This window comes from Haemaphysalis longicornis, unplaced genomic scaffold, assembly GCF_048455015.1.
Source record: "Haemaphysalis longicornis isolate Haplotype H1 unplaced genomic scaffold, Haemaphysalis longicornis Haplotype H1 scaffold_9, whole genome shotgun sequence".
In the NCBI taxonomy this organism is placed as follows: domain Eukaryota; kingdom Metazoa; phylum Arthropoda; class Arachnida; order Ixodida; family Ixodidae; genus Haemaphysalis; species Haemaphysalis longicornis.
In genome coordinates, this window is record NW_027526460.1 from 125,924,502 (window position 1) to 125,939,468 (window position 14,967).

At 49.0% G+C, this 14,967-nt stretch overlaps 1 protein-coding gene across 2 annotated transcripts in view; it reads left to right on the top strand.

The window, feature by feature from the left end:
- Window positions 1-14,967, top strand: part of LOC144152765 (uncharacterized) — a 150,052-nt gene that overhangs the window by 77,486 nt on the left and 57,599 nt on the right. The window lies entirely within an intron of this gene.

The window sequence follows — 14,967 nt, forward strand, 5'->3', positions numbered from 1 at the left end:
GGGCAATTTTTTTCCGAGCTGTGTAGCCGTTAGGTTTGCGATACAAGAGTTTTTTGGCGCCGTGTTGTCGACGACACTGCTGATTCTATGGAACGAGTGTCGGTGTTCGCGCACCAGCTCCTTCACGCCATTGCCCAATGTCTAGGAAAAAAACTCAATGGCCCTATCACGCATTTGGACCGTGAAATCGCCATTCGAAATCGCCGGCACAACACTATACTCGGAAATAAGTTAATAACGGCAATAGTTCGTGTACGGTATCACTCCGCCTAAGCGACGGACCCGTATGTCAACGGGCGCGCGCGTTTTGAAAGGAGACCGCTATGAATGCGTGGTATCGTCTGCATTTCCTCGCGTAGTTTGGTTGTCGTCGCTGCAGTAGTTTCTAAGCATATGAAGTTCAAAAAATAACTAAAACGGCTCGTGCTGCGTTCAAAATATTCCCAGCAACGCACTGCTTGCGCCGCGCGGATTAATATCCGGCTGGGGTGACAAGGCACAGTGGCAACTTCCGTTTTTAGGTACCTAAGGTTTTTAGGTACCTATACTTGAAAAGCGTGGACACGCAGTGGTTAAGAAAGACCAGAAGGCTAACGATGAAATACGGAAAGAACAGTGGAGAATCTAAAACAGCCAAGGTAACCAAAAAAGAGGCAAGGCAGATTGAAAAGTTAACGAATAAATGGAGGGAAAAAATGGAAGCTGGAACGTCGTTAAAGATGTACAGGGCTGAGAAATTGAACATCAGAAAGGAAAATTTCTACGATAATTCCCAGGGCAGTGCCTTGCTTTTTGAGGCTAGAGCAGGTTGCCTGCGAACTAAGAGCTATGTGGGTAAGTATTCACAAAATGATGGGGTATGCGTTGTCTGCGGAAAAGAAACAGAAACTATGCGGCACATCGTGTTAGAATGTGAGGGTATCCATCCAAATCTACATGAAGGAAATATCGGGCTACCAGAAGCCCTAGGATTTAAGGGTATCACAGATGAAGTTAACTTCGAGGCTGTCGAGAATGCTGGTGGACGAAAAGCAGAGAGGGGAATATTGCCTAGGACAGTTACCACCTGTAACAGGGAAAAGAAAGTATTTCGGGCCTAATAAGCTTTAATGCCTGCCCTAGGCAGCGCTAGTATTAAACCAAGAGTGTAAAATATAGGTATATTAGTCCTTTTTGGTAAGATGACATGTCATCACCCCGCTTCACAGGGGATACCAATAGCAATCACCATCATCATCATCATCATCGTTGCCGTTCTTAAGTTGTAACCAACCTCCTCGGTTGTAACCGAGTATAGCTTGCGTTTACCCGCCATGTTGTCACCGCCGCCGGTCAAGCCTCGGCTCGCCACTTAACTCTTAGTGGGTCACGCTCTTCGTGCGCTTCGAGTAATGCGGCCTAAAAGGCATGCGTTTGGGTTGGGACCAGAAGAAATTTCTAATAAAGTTATATTTCGAGTAAAGCGAGTTCGTTATAACGAGGGATTACTGTATTTGATAAAGGACCATCGGGGCTTCCTACTTTGCAAGCTTATGTGACTCCCAGGAGAAAACATCTTTCCAGCAATGCACCTGTGTATAGTACTGGAGCCGGCTTAAAGGGAAACGGGTAGTATCCGACAATCTTCACTTCGGAATTTCTGCAATTATTTTTTTATCTTGGTTATAACGGCATTTAGCTTTATTCGAAGTGTTTAGCGGTTTCAAATGCAGTGCATACATAGCAAATCATATCCGCTTTTACGAAATATTGCTTTCAACGAAATCACTTTCGCGTTCGGATGGCTTTCCTGTGGCGGATTTTTCGTGTGCAGTCGCTGGGAGACATCGTCTAAGGGAGCAGGTGTGCGCCATTTCTCTACACTTAACGTGTACATTGTTCGCGACGCATGTTGAAACACGCAATGCGTTCGAAGCTGTCCAGCAAAATCTTTAGGACTAGCCGGGGTCGTCTCCGCTGGTCAGCGGCAGAAAAGACAGAGGAGACAAGTCGCAAGGGACGAGAATAAATGCTCTCTCTCTCTCTCTCTCTCTCTCTCTCTCTCTCTCTCTCTCTCTCTCTCTCTCTCTCTCTCTCTCTCTCTGTGTCTTTCCCGAAAGAGGATTTAATCAGTGCGGAATGCATGTCCTTATACGTGTTGCTCTCGCTCTGGTTGCATCCGCTGTTGCGGCCCGTTGGCTGTAGACGCCTTTGAAGCGAAGGGTTCTTGGAGAGACACTTTGTTCGCGTTTAGGTTAGGCTATATAGTTGTCGCTGAGCCCAAGATCGCGTGTTCGATCTCGACCGCGATGGCTGCCTTCCTGGTGGAAGCGAAAAGCGAGAACGCCCGTGTGCCGACATGTCGGCGCACGTCAAAGATCCCCTGCAGGTGGGGGAAAATTAATCCGGAGCCCTCTGCACTACGGCCCGGGTGTCGCTTCGGCTCTTCAAACCCCCGCAATCAGTCAGGTTAGGTTGTACGGGTGTAACCGGAATCGCCGAATCAGGCTTAAGACATGATGGTGGTGTTAAGTTGGCGAAGTTTAATCAAGGTCAAGGTGTGGTTTTTACAGTGGCTGACCTGACCTATACCGAGTGCCTATGGTCGCAGCATTCTTTTGATCAAAAAACTTTATGCGCCGATATTTCACCGGCTTTGGGAAACTTGATGAGTGTTCCCGCTGCCACTTTTTCTCGGTTCATCCCGCATTTCTAATTGAAACTGCGTTCGTCGCAGCTCCCGTCATAGCATAGTAGCTACTACTTCAGACATGACTGCGCGTCGATGGGCGCGCTCTGACAGCCGCGGATGCGAGCGCATAGGCGGCTATTCAAGCTGGCGAAGACAGCTCGATTATGTGAAAATTTCTCCTTTCGTTTTTCCATGAAAAAAAGGAGAGGTTGACGCCATATAGAGCGCCGGCTACTCCTTCTTACGTAAGGTAAATGTTCTTATGAAGACATTGCAACGCTCCCATATTAATTGCAGGGTTCTGTAAAGGTGAATGCTTCTGATAAAGTCTTTGCAAAGTTCATTGAGTTATAAATAATCCTAGAGAGGAGAGCACGGTACACAAGGCACTGAATACAACAATTTGTCCCTTGAAGCAAGTGAGTGGATATAAGTTCGAATGATAAGAGGAAGAAACGGTCCAGAGTGAGCTCGTATAAAAGCAGCAGATCACAAGTGGATTCAAAGTACGAACTACACACAAAATGAGATACGATATACAATACACATTGAGGAGGGAAAGAGACTGCGCAGTGGCGAACAATAAAATTTATGGTCAGTAGTAGCGTTTGTAGACTCTAAGGAGGGCATTAAGGGAAACGATAGAGTTCCATTTCAAAACTAATAAGATCCTACAATGTGAGTATACTCTAGGAACAGTTTAAGGGCAAGAAACGAACGCCGTTGCTGACTCGGGGTTTACCACGGTCCGAGGACTTGGGCAAGGTTAAACGGCTTATTTTCTAAAGCAATGAGGACACTTTTAAAACGCCGCCTCGCAGCGTCATGACGGGGGAAATTCTAAAATGACGTGAACGATAGTCTTCATCAGGATGACCACATAAACCGCAAGCGCTTTGAACTTTGCCTTTTTTTTTTTTTTTTTGCAGGAAATGTTTTGTGTAAGCAGTGCCAATACACAGGCGGTGTATAAGCGCCTCTAAGCCTCTGGATGAGGGTATTGTAATTTTGAACCGCAATAAAGGATCAATAAAGGATCAACAATCAACCTGTTCTGTTTATACGATGAAAGTCCTAAGTGCTGCATTATGCGAAAAATTGGTGCTGTGGTGTTGTACAGCATGGCCGCCTCTGGGAAGAGCTAATTAAGTAAGTAAAAATCATTAGCAGTTCCACTCTGAGAAAGTGTATAACCAGCAAAGCTTTTTGAAAAGTGAGGGGGGAAGGGCGGAGGCGTGGCGCAGAATTGAGATTGAAATCACTGATTGACGTCGTAGCGTATCCGCGTAGGAAGGGCGGCTATATACTCGGAAAGCACTTTAAGAAAGACAATGGAAGTTTCCCCTGCACCGCATCAGCGCAGTCGGCTGTCGTTTTCATGATTTCTCGCTTCTAATCTGCTTATAAATTCCTGCACAGACGAAAAAAAAAAAAAAACTAGGCGTGAAGAAGAAGACGATGTTACGCATGAAGCGCAATCTCGTTTCAAAACGCGCGAGCAAGTTGACATCCGCGTCTGTCGCTTCAGCGGAGTGATACATTACATGAGCTATTGCCCTTCTTAACCTGTACCGGAGTATAGCTATAGACACTAGGCATGCGTGCAGCGCGAACGCATAAGCCTATGATGCTGCAATGCTGATACCAAAGCTCCTTACAGTTGGCCGGATTCATGGCGCCGCTTTGATGCGCTAAAGCGTGCACTGGACGCTCGAACCTAATTCGGTTGTTGATAGCAGAGCAGTGAATGTTCCTTTAACGGTCACATTTTTCATGCTGAACTGTAGCCGGAATTATGATTCTTTTAAAGACCTATGAAATAGTTGTATTGTGCCCAAGACTGGTGGAATATTTTGAGAGTCCTGGCCCAAGACGATGCAGCCATCTCGCACAAAATCACGTGACGTTTGCACAGTTTATAATTTACGGGACAGGCGGCGGGAATTTTCCCTCGGCGGATTTAAAACAAAAATGCCAATGTCAGTTGACCCTTCATTGGTAAAGTTGTCGAGCGCGTAAATGCAAAAAACGAGTTTTCCGAACGAGTGGGTGACCACGTCAGTGATACAATCTCAGATCAAAAGTGCATCATCGCCTTCGACACATTTCACGTAGTTGTGCCAGCCTTACGACAAGCCAAGACGTTATGTACATGCGGAGGTTGGAGGGAAAAAAAAAAAAAAGAAACGGGTGTGGCTTAAAAACTGCATGAAACTTCGCGAAAAAAAAGAAAGCGAAATAGAACGGCTCCTAAACGCCAGACTTGCGATCATGCATTCGTATTTTGCGGCCAAGCGAACGCAAGTGAAGGAAGCGTCGAGTCAAAATGGCGAATTCCAGGAAAATTCCCGAAGGGCAAGGCTTGTTCGAGTATACGCGGAAGCAGCGGCTTATTTTGCAAGCGTGACGTGGAGCGCTTATGACGTAACAAGTTTGAGCTCTGTATAGCTTTCCGCTGCGCAGCAACCAGTGACGTCGTATTTCCTTCTGTAAAGTACTCGGACATACCGGTGCATTCTGTAATAACATTAGGCGCTGTGATGACAGGCCGATAACGACGAATAAAGCACAAATGGGGAATTAAAGTGTGCTCCAGTAAGTATTTAGAAACGTTGTGGACCTTAGGCAATATGCGACCGTTTACGACCCGTTCTTGACGAAATAGAAAAAAGAAAACATGCACTTTTTAGCCGGGCATATGTTTTACGATGTTATAGTATAACGACGCTAAACGTCGCAGGACTCAAACATCGAAAAGTAGGACCTCACTGCACCGGAGTGCAATTTCCCGTGTTATCCGAATTATCCGACAATCGAACGAAGAACCACAGCAGAACGTTGGAACTCTGAAATTACGGAATAAAGAAGCAACGAAGGAAGTTCGAACTTGTATTACGTCTTCTAGCTACAAGTGAGTGGAATTAGTGGGCTTCTTCTACGCAGCGTTTCGCCTTACTGCCTACTGGCTTTAGCCGGACATCATTCTCGATCGAGTGCATTCATCGCTGACTGCCGCTAAACAGTACGTGAGTTACTCTAGCTTGAAGTGTTTTCAGTATAAGCTGACAAACCCGCCGCGGAGGCTCAGTCATGGCTGAGGCTTTATGCTGCTGAGCAGAAGGACGCGGGTCCGGCAACAGCACTGTTCTGGCTGCAACTGCGATTTCGCCCTGCGGAAATCGTGCTCGCCGTGCTTTTGTATCACGCTTTACGCTAAAAACTTTAATCGATATCGATTCCTTGTTACCTCAAAATCCCGGGCCATCTCCACTAACGTGAAACCTGGAGAGGGGCGAAGCATGCAGTGTATAGCCGTATTCTTGGCGTTTTTGCCAACGGAGATGAAACCGTTTGGGGGGGGGGGGGGGGTGCAGGTATATAGCTTTGCTGTAAAAGTATCTTGTTCTTGAAGCACAAAGCGCTGCATGCTGCGCGAGGCGTAAATGAGTTTCGTTTCCCGGTGTTATAGTACCGTGACTACATGAGACGAACGACGATTACGACGACGACGACGACGAGAGACGCCAACAGCCCCTGCTCCTGAGGGGCTTCGCCCCTAGAATACCGGGGAGCATCTGAGCGTGCGTTTCGCGAGGAGCTCCCTGTGCCGGGCACCTTGCTCGACACGTTGTCCGGCACCTTGCCCGAGGTTGCAAAATGGAGGGGGTGCATCTTAGCACCCCGTACTTATTTTATGGGTGCTGATTGTCCCCCTGGCCTTGTGTGCTAAACGAGGCAGGAGCCTGCGTGTTTGGAACAGATTATGGTATTCACCGGAAGCTCGATCCTTGCAGTCATGACCTAGCAGCTTTCGCAAATCTGCGCTGAAAAAGTAAATTTACGTTCCGACTCCAAACAGCAGCTGTTTCGTAGGAGCGAAGCGAGCACGTGCCAGCCTTGCGAGCGCATTTGACACGGCCCTCGAGTATAGCTCAGCACCTGCCGTTAGCAAATAACTCACGCATAGCTAACCCGGCGATGTGGGAAGCGAAAACTGCTTTTTCAGGAAAAATGCCAGGTGCAGAATTTACGGTGGATGCTACCAGTGGTGGCTGTCTTACATCTTTGTTGGTGGTGTCTACTTGCGTTATCGCTGAACAAAGACCAACAGAAGCGCCCCCCTCCCCCCCCCCCCCCCTCTTCGCACACCTTCCCCCCGTTTTCACAGCGAAGCTGCTTAGCAAATCGTAGTTTTGCGTGTCCGCGGTTAAAAATACCATAAAATTGCCGAGCGCGCGCACGTGAGCGCGGGCAGTTAACAAACGAATAAAATGCCTAGCGCTTGTGTTTGCGTTGCTCGCGACGACCGCCCAGCGTTCCCGGCGCACGTTTGTCAAGCCGAGCGTATACCCACTTAGCGAGATTGGCCAAAAAAGAAACTCCAGAGGGAAAATACCATGCTCGTCTGCGGCGGCCGCAGCAACTACAGCAGCGACGCAAAACTACGCACACTGCTCTTGCAATGTGATTGGTCGACGTCCAAGTTTAAAGGGACCCTGCAATACTTTCGATAAACGCTTTCACTTTTTTCCATCGTGTCTGGAAGAACTCCGAAGGCTTCAGTTATCGCCAGCACGTGGAGCGGCACTGCGTGATTTGCTCGTCGCACCAGATACGCCGTCCGTTTCTGCTTTGTTTTTGTGGCTTTATTTTTAAAGTTGCCATCGAAGAGCGTTCATTGCTACAACTGAAAGAAAACCCGCCAACAGCTGCTACATGGCCTCAGTGACGTAATTCGGGCCGTCGAAGAACGTCAAGACCGGGAAAGAGAGCAGAATCTTTCGAGCGAGTTTCCGAGTTATCTGATGGGCATAGAGCAGTAATTTTTGGCTGAGCTACTTTGCGACCCCCAAATTTAAGTACTGGTTGTGTTGGGTGACCATGCAAGCATTTAAGATTTCAGAAAAAGTTGAAGAAAGTGTTGCAGAGCCCTTTTTAGAGAGAGAGAGAGAGAGACAGAGAGAGATAGATAGAGAGAGAGAGAGAGAGAGAGAGAGAGAGAGAACGTTTATTGAAACGTTTATTTAAAAAAAAAAAAACATCAGACAAGAGAGGCAAACGTGCACAACGCAGGCCCCCTCCCCCACTTCTTTGAGCGAGGGAACAGCATTTACGGGAGGCTTCATTCGGTACCTTTTCACCTTAGTCGTCCTGGGACTCATCCGTTTAATTATTGGGGGGGGGGGGGGGGGTGATAGCGTCGATTTGAGCGGCCCAGCCGACAGGATGACCTGACTGCGCTTGCGCGGCACAGTGCAGAACATGATGCAATTTTTGTTTTCAATGTTTAACACGAAAAGGTGTCTATCCTGATTCCGTTTGGTTTGCGCCCTTTCCTCGTGGTCAGGGGACCAGTAAAAGCATGCTAGCTGATTCTTGGCGACACGTAAGTCGTTACCGGTCACCCTTCTGAGCACATTGCCATGGTATTTTCGCCTTCCGCGTAAGCAAACAATGCCATCTTGAACGGCTATCACTATAAGTTTAGCTGAACACGCTATGCATTCCCTGCCTTGTACACAAGGGCTCTGTAGTCCGGGGGCTCTGAACTGACGTAAATAACTGTAGGGCTAGTCCACGTTCCCCTTTACGAACAGTATACTATAGGCACGCTGGGCTGACGTTTGCCGCACAGGCATCAGCGCCATTTTCCATGTCCTGGGGGTTCAGGGCGTCATTTCCATTGTGAGAGATACCACTCTCATCACGACCTCTGTTCGTAACGCTCAATTTCCGCAACGTCGCCACCCTGACAGAGATGACGACAGCCATGATTATCACGGGTGAAGCCCACGTGCGCCCACGCGCAGATGGCTCTTGATATTGCCACAACACAAGGAAAGACGAACGAACACTTTAAGCGGCGCAAGTGACAAGACGTCAGTCGCTCATATCGTAACCGGCCAATCAGGCTGTAGGTAATTGATAGTAGAGAGTTTGAGCACTCCCTATGTTCCGTGTTGTACGTGGTTACTGTGCTGACCGGGACCCGTCTGGGCACTTGCGCATTCGTCGCGGTGGGGTGGATTAGGATTAGTTCAGCGGGCCGACCCTCGCTATGCCCGCGCATTCGCTACGGTTGCGGGTGTCCTCCTCGCCCTTCCCGCGCACGCAGGCGCAGTCGGGTCCCGGTCAACACGGTAACCACGGAACATACGGAGCGTATACACCATTTTCCATAAGCAGCCGGGAAAGGAGGAAAATACTCTCAAACCAGTTCTCTCGGCGGCCGACCAGTGTTGCCTGTGCGCGCTGGGCTGCTAACATCGCTCGGCGCGGTATGCTCCGCTGCGTATACAGGGGGTATTTCGCACCGCGTGCTTAGTTTTTGCGGAACTTTCAACTGTTTTAGCCAATGCTGCGATGCCGTTCAAGGCGCAAACGTCACTTGGTCAGCACTGCGCGGTGGTGGGTTATTGAACAACCAGCGAGAAACAGTCGCTGACAGCACGCATGTGCACGACACTGCCTGGAGAAAATGCAGTGCGGTTGCGGCGTGTTTTTGCTGCAACGCTTCCCAACACACACCGAGTTGAGATATTGGTGGATGCCGCTGATAAATCGCAACGACTTTGTACCAACGACCAACTCCAGGGTTTGGTGGGTGCGGCAAGCAGACGGAGCAAAATCCATTTATCACACGCAAAGCTGCGTCAGGGAACGGAACCCCCTGAAATGTTAGAAGCAACTTTATCCTTTACCATACAGAATAGATTGATTGGTTGATTGATTAATTGATTCATTATGGTGTTTAACGCCCCGACGCTTCATGGGTGATGAGGCGCGCCGTAGTGGAAGGCTCCGGGTTAATTTTGACCACCTGGGGATCTTTCACGAGCGCCGATACAATACAACATTACAATAACTTCTGGTTCCTTGTAGTCAATTTAAAGTACCATATATTGTTTGGTCATTACAGCCGATTGGCATTAAAAATACCCTTTTCATCTAATCTAACCTTTAAAATCATGACGTTTTGTTTACTTTTTTTTCAGGCCAACGCATTACACTGCCAAACGATATGATAGGATAACTTTCTCCATCGCACACAGCTGGTCGATAGCAGGATAAGCAGGCAGCCCAATGTGGAAACGAAGCTCGAGATACGCGTGAACGCTGCATTTGGAGAATAGCTCAACCTGTTCACAACGCGGTCAAAGGAAAAGCTTCTAATTCTTTTTCGTTGTCACGGCATCTAAGTACAATTACAAAACAGTTACTGCTGGTCGCGTAAAGCATTTGTGGCGCAAGCAGCGGTTTCACAAGGTGGGCTCTGAGCGACAGGCCACATGCGCTGCGCAGAGTTAGGTCAATCATAATCACGATCATGATCAACCAGAATTAACTCGCCCGAACGTCGACCCTTCTGCTCAACCTTCGAATAGTGGTTATGCGGTCGTGTTATTTTTCCGCCCAGGTAATTTTGTTTCGTCAGTAACCATCATAAGTCTAGTTAAGAAAGATTATATTACATTGCAGTGTCAACAGCGTAGCAATCGCCTCGTCGAAAGTCCATCGCAAGCACGGTTCACCGTGACCCACATATGCTGTGCGCGCTTCGCATTCGACGTCCGCGCTTCCGTAAACATGACTAATCGGATAACATAACGAGCACGGTGGCATTGAAAACACGTATTTAATCCCCGATATCGATTTCTATGTCAGTCGGTGCCATACCGGTACGTTTGCATCGCGGAACTGCGGAGCACCACCGGCACCATTACCACACTGCTACTGCTGCTCGCAACAGCCGGGGTCAGAATTTCCCGCTCTGGCAGCAAATTAGGACCTAAAATCCGTCCGCAGATGATGAAAACAAAACATAACACACACACACAAGCACTGCAACCGCTAACTTAACGCCAAACCACTACGGTTCACTTGGTAATGCACGGGTACCGAGCAGACGCACGGAAAGAACGGAGCACTTAACAGCCCAGCGCGGAAGTTTCGGCGGTCGCTTCATAGACGGCGCTAGCGTCAGGTCAGAAAAAGCAAATGGCGGCGCCCACCTCTAGCAAGGAAAATGGTGTATACAGAGGGCTAAAACTTTCTAATGAAAAAGAAAAAAAAAATCCCGGGCCACCTTCACTAACGTGAAACCTGGTGAGGGGCGAAGCATGCAGTGCATAAGTGTATTTATGCTTGGCGCCTGGGCGTTTTCGCCAACGGAGATGAAACCATTGGGGGGGGGGGGGGGGTGTAGAGGTATACAGCTTTGCCGTAAGAGTCTGTTGTCTTTGAAGCACGAAGCTATCTAGCGCGAGGCGTAAAGGAGTGTCCCGGTGTTTTAGTACCGTGACTACATGAAACGACGATTACGACGACGACACGAGACGCCAACAACAGCCCCAGCCCTTAGCTAAGGGGCTTAGCCCCTAAAGAGCAAGGGTGAGTCGATGCATTCATTACGTCTGTCTTTCTTTACGCCGTCTCTCGGTGTCAGCCCCGTAGACCGTTGGCACGGCACGCTGCCAACTGTCGAGAAATCTCCACTCCTTCGTCGATGCCTTAGCGGGCACTACAGGCAACTTTGCCGGAAGTGCTGCACTCACTGCGGCCTCTTGTCCAGTGCAGGGTGCCTATACGCGAAGACGATCGCACGCACACGCACACTTTCTCGGTCTTTGTCTCTTCGGTAAGAGTGAACTTGCAGAGTATTGAGAAACTGTCCGGTTATCGGCCCATCCATTGTGTGGCGTGTTTTCGGGCTGGCGATATTTATAGCTACGATCGGTTTCGACATCCCCTTCCAGCCGGCATCTCGTGTTTGAGAGCCGTATGCACGGTAGCCTTATCGCCAATTTATTGGAGGTCAACTGCGCTGCGCTGTCAATTTGCAAGCTCATTTGTGTTTCGACAACGTGAGACGTGTGGCTTAATTAGTAGTAATCTGACATTCTGTGGTTTAGGGAACATGGAAACATCGACGTGTTTTTGTAGATTAATAGGCGCGGTCATTGCGTCTTCTATTTGTACCCATGTAAAATGGATTGTTGTTGCTATTATTGTCCTTTAAAAAAAATTCCTCCGGGGTTAAAAACAATGAACGAAACCGGTGAGCGCTTGGCCGGAGACAGTGCCGCTTGAACATCGCGGCATGACATAACATATGCTTGTTTTCATGTCAAGGTGTGTTGGATAGGTGCAAACTCTTCTGCTTAAAAAGGTGGGGGGGGGGGAGTCTGGTCTGGAAAGGCGTTATTCAAGGGGCGGGAGAGGTTGCCAAGAACTGACTGGTGGTTCCGGATCTCAGGGAGAGTGGAGGGGCAGATGCTTCAACTACGGCAACCACGAAATGTCATGCGCAAGACCGTACATTCCTACCAGGGGCGTAACCAAGAATTTTTTTCGGTGTGGGGGGGGGGGGGGGGGGGGTGCGGTCGACCAAAAGATGGGACGGGGAAATATGTAGGCAAGGCTTCTTGCGCGTTGTTTTTCAAACGAAGCTTGAAATGACTGACTTAAACATGCGATTTGCGTGTGCTGAACGCTAACAGTAAATCCCATCTTAAGGAGCTTAGATGATGATAATATGATGATGATGATTATGACGACCTAAATTCCCGTTCGCCGGTCTATGGGTAGGCCACGGGTGATTCGTTCGTCCTTAGAGCAGGCGGTCATGCGGGCACGCGCTCGTGAGCGTGATCATGAGTGTGCTCGTGAGTAGCGCGCAGTCCCCGAAGTTCGTCAAGCGGAAGTGGAGACCAACACTGGGTGTTTACTATCAAGATTCGCGAGTTTTAGATTTTACTTTGAGAAAGGGACTAATAAGTTTTCTTATCAGCTATGAAGTACCGTCAAGCACGATTTGAAGGTTATCGCGCGAGCATCAAGCGGCCAAGCGTGCTACTTGCCTACGGTTACGTTTCGGAACTATGAAAATCAAGATTTCGCACTTTTCTCTCCCTTGTTGGCTGTTCTATGCTACAACAATGGCCTGCACGACTAACTTGCAACCCTTAGGTTTCAAGCTTAACATTCGTTGTTATCAAGCACAGACTTGGTTGCTTATTATCTACGCTGACGATAACGAAACTGGCATGGAAGATTTGCTAAAGCTGGTGTTCTGTCTGCTTCATTTGAAAAAGTAGCTTTCCCGCGATAACCTTCGAATCGCACTGGACTGTACGTGAGGCACATTCGTATATTATGGCGGTGAAGCTAGCAAACGTGCGTCTTCGTCCTTAAGTAATCGCCTTTTTGTTATTTTTTGTGCTAGTGACGTGAATAGTAAACTTACGCTTAGCGGAAAAATTTATTGCATTGCTGTTGAATGTTGAGCTTGTTGCATATTTAAATTTCATTCTATTTCTAGCGGTTAAATCGAACATACATGGCTTCAGAAAAATTCAGGTTAAGCAAATACGCGATGCTGATTGTAACCAAGAGGGAGGTCAAGGAAACAATGAAATAGTGACAAAAAGACAAAGCTCTGCAATAAAGAGAATTGTACAGTTTTGTTGCCGTGGAGGAAATACAAGATGGGCAGAGAAATGCTTTTCATACAGCAGAAATTATGGGACCGCTATAGTCAATGAAATGCGATACTGGTAGAAAAATAAACATATCGACGATTGATAGTTGACTGAACAAAATACAGTGACATGCTCTGTCACGTGATGATACTTTGTACCAGTGTAAAGACAAGAAATGACACGCCAAAGTCCAGACCACATGTATGCCTATTTGAGGCTTTTCCTGCTGCTCCGCCGTTTCCCGGCCGTGCTGTTCCGCCAGCGAAACAGCGGGACTGCCTCGATCAGCTCGCTGCCGGTTCCCGGCACAGCTCGGTGTATCCGGTGCAAAATGCAGCCGGGCTGTATGTTGGCATGCACAGCATCTGGAGTCGGCACAGGGATCAGACGTTGACGTAGCCCTTGTTTTCAGCTTTATATGAACGAGAATGTCCTTAAAACTGCAGGTTCCGCACTTGCAGGCGACTTCAGGCTACTTGAACCGCACCCCAGCCTAGCACGAAACATTTCGGGGGGGAGGGGGGGCGTCACGGTCCCTGCGTGCCCCCCCCCCCCCCCCCTCCCCCTGGCTACGCCCCTGATTCCTACAGATCCACCGTGGTCGGTGCTCCGCGGGCGTGCGCTCTACGTGATTGATTGATTGTATGCGGGGTTTAACATACCGATGCTGCACGTGGGATATGAGGCGCGCCGGAGTGGTGGGCCCCGGATTGATTTTGACCGGCTGGGTATCTTTAATATGCGCTGAAATTGAGGCACACCGGACATTTTCGTCGTTAGTCTTCATCTGAAAAGCAGCCACCGTGTACGGGAACCGAGCCCGCGTCCTTGGGCCACGGGGCAATAATATATGTAGGAGGCGAAATGGCCCATGCGGCAAGCGCCGGCGAGCGACGGGATAATGTTGCAATGAAAACGACCAGAAGGCTTCGTAGCTGCGGTGGCGAGGGAGAGGGTAGCGGCACCAAAGGACGTAGCCAGAGGGTGGGTTTGGGGGTTCGAACTACCATTCGAAATTCTTTTCCAGGCAGCGCCTAGTGTTCCCCTCTGCAAACCTCTCCTCCGTTCCGATCACCCATAATCCCATCCGAAAACAATATTCTGGCTATGCCCCTGGCAGCACCTGATAGGCGAAATGAGAGCGGCAGCAATTCATTGCCGGGCTGCGCAGTGCAATGCCTATCGCGCCGACGCGTAGTTTCTGCCGCGACAGACGTCTCGAGCTTAGCCTGGGCCAAGCGCTTGTGGTTGCCCGAGGAAGCATTGTTTAATCTCCTGTCTTGCTCTTGCTCAGTGCCTTAGGCTCAGCAGCACAACGCTTAGCCACTGAGCCGCCGTGGTGGGTTGATTGAACTTCTGGACTGACTGAAAGAATTTAGTTGGTTACCCGTTGTATAAAACGTTGCTGAATACCTCGGCGGGTATGCCGGCGAACTTGATTCCAGTTGCGGGGACCATCTGCGCCTGCGCGGATTAAGGTGTGGGCGCGAAAGCGGTATCGTCGCCTTTGTCTCTTTTTGTGTTGTTCTGCTTCTCTGTTCAAGAACTTTCTCCAATCGCCTGTGAAGGCATGACGTTTGGAAGCCCTAACGTTGAGCTTAGCGACCTGCCAAGCAGCGTCAAACGCATTGTACGCCAAGCTGTGGGTAACCCTTTGACGACAGATCTCAAAACGAAACCTTAGGCCTAACTGTTGGATGACGCCTCCCCCACTTACCTCCTCCAGCGGCGCCACCAGAAGTTCGGCTGGCCTTTTAGCAACGGTGACGCTGTTGCTGAAGCCCCAAGCACAGTGAAGCAGGTTAAGGTGCTTTC